The 2,561-nt window shown below is 34.5% G+C and overlaps 1 pseudogene; it reads left to right on the top strand.

Annotated features, from left to right (window-relative positions):
• LOC113385977 overlaps positions 1–2,012 on the top strand; it is a 3,552-nt pseudogene extending 1,540 nt beyond the window's left edge.
• Positions 2,013–2,561: the final 549 nt, after the last annotated feature.

Below are 2,561 nucleotides of genomic sequence, written 5' to 3'. Positions count from 1 at the left end.
TTGTGCTCAAACCCTCCCTGCATAAAAACTGTATTTGGGATTCTGAGCAAGTTGGGCGGCGCCTGGTTGGGCATCTTTGGCAATACAGGCGTTTCTTTGATGGAGCTGCCAAGACGTTGGGGCCCAATGGATATTACTCAGGTGGTAGAGATACAGTTACATGTCGGACTTTGCCAGTTGACAACCGATATTTCTCTAGCGGTCCTTTAGCCGCGCTTGTTCAAGCACGATGGCATCCTGGCTCATATACGAACACCCATTTACTGCTTTTAACAGCAGAAAATACTATGAGATTGTATGATGTTGATTCGACGGGTGTAAATCTGTTACAGATTTGGCAGATAGGAACTATACCTACAGCCATTCCACCTACATCATCAAAGTTACCATATCTTACAAGCTTAGGAGATACGGCAGTAGACTTTGATTTTCTTCCGCCAGAAGTTAGATTTGATGATACAACTGTACGCAATTCTACAATATTTACAAATTACACAATATCACCAAATTATAGTCTCCCGAACGCACCTGTAGATAAATCTGTATCAAGTCATGTTCTGGAAAATGGTTCGAATACATCTTTATCCGGAGATCGAAAATTAGTTTATTGGCCAGTAGCTGTATTAAATGGCTGTGGAGACGTCTTCATGGTATCTGGATGTTTTGGTTCACAAAAGACTGAAATATCAAAACCATTTTCTATGATGCCGGAAACACCAGATAATTATGGGCTGGATTGCTGTGCTCTCCTGGTTTTACAAAGTGTACCACCAACATTGGTTATTGCGTCAAGTAAAGGAGTTTTGCATCATTGCGTTCTAATGTCGACTGAACTAGATGATGATAGATCATTTGTTGAAGCTGAGCATAAACTGTATGTTCTGGAGAGCGTTGAACTTCAATTAGGCTTGAATTTAAAATCATCAGTTGCTGAAGAACCATTCGATTGTTGCCCCTTGAGACTGCATCGAGATGATATTGAACCAGCAAGATATTTAGTCTATCATAATGCTGGAGTACATGCAGTTATCGTTCCTGCTGTTGAGCAGTTACAACAATTTTTAGAACTCGATGAAGCACTTGATCCAGAACTAAATCCTCCAGCTTTAAACATTCCGTGCGTTGCCGAATATTTACTATGCACAAATATTTCAAGATGTTCTAAGACGTTGCCAAAAAAATCTGGTCATTATACTGGAGTATTGGGGCTTACAATATTTGAATGTCCTCCAACTTTAATTACATTGTTAGCGAATGGTCAAGTTATCAGTTTACCTCTCTCTTCCGTGCCATTTGGATACTCACAACCTAAAACACCTTCAACTAGTTCAAGAAAAGATATGCCCTCACCATTGAAGAATATATTAAAAGAACCATTTGATCAGCATATAGCTTGCATATTGAAACCCAAAATGACACAGCCAATTATGAAGTTGGGAGACAACGTCAGTGCAAAACAGAGATATGAAGTTGCAACAAGAGCATTGAAAATTCTTCGTGAAGAGTATTTTACAAAGCTTACCGAGGCACGGCAAGAGATTGAGAAGAGAATTCATGCCTTGAATTTGTTAAAAAACCAGCAGTTACAAGAAATAAAAAGGTTGACAGAGGAAAAAGTTGAAATTAAAAATAGAGCTGAAAAAATAGCTGAGAAGTGTGAAGATGTTCATAATAAACAAGAGAGCTTAACTGAACGTGTTCAAATGATTTTACGACTAGCAAGCCGACGTATACCAAATATTACTCATTCAGAACGAGAATTTTTCGATAAATTGAAGAAAATAAAAATAGAAGCGAATTATAATAAAGCACAGATAATTTTGGCAAGAAAAAATATTGAGAAACAAAAACGTATGATACAGCAATATGAGAGTCAAGACCAGAAGAAAGACGTTTACTTAAGCGAAAATAGAATAGAAGCAATCAAACTTAATCTTCAGGAAAGGACTGCGCAGATAACTCAACTAGTGGAAGATATTCATATTATCAATAATCATTTAGATTTAAACTAGTTAATCTAGTGTTTCAATTTATGGAATGGCATAGTACAATTGATTTTAAATATTTTTAGTTTTAATTATGGAAATATACTTCAATTTAATTTTTATTGACCTATGCCATTTTCTCGTTTTGTTTTATTTGAAAATAGTTTTAATTGACATAATTTTTTTGTACAAATTCCTTATTTTATTCATGTGTTCAATAAAGAAGTATAAAGAACTATTTTTTTATTAACATTTTATGCATAAAAAACATTATGAACTACAAATTTTAAATAATCTAGTGCATTGTGTGTCGATAGTAAACTTGCATTTAATAATGATTGATATATCGATTCTTTGAATGTACCAGTCTCCTAGGTCTGATATCAATTTCTTTATATTTTTGTCATGTTTGCTTAATAGGGTAATCATTTACAACAATTTTCTAATCACGGAGATTAGAGGAACCTAATAATTATATGATAGTTTTTTCTGAGCTCTAATACTAAATTATTTTTCAATAAATAATGCCGTGGGAAAACGATTTAGATAATTCGTTTCTGATATAATTATATTACT

Source organism: Ctenocephalides felis, unplaced genomic scaffold (genome assembly GCF_003426905.1).
Source record: "Ctenocephalides felis isolate EL2017-DRISC unplaced genomic scaffold, ASM342690v1 CF-g0.4_SCAFFOLD_03571, whole genome shotgun sequence".
In the NCBI taxonomy this organism is placed as follows: Eukaryota; Metazoa; Arthropoda; class Insecta; order Siphonaptera; family Pulicidae; genus Ctenocephalides; species Ctenocephalides felis.
This window is presented reverse-complemented; position numbering and strand designations above follow the sequence as displayed.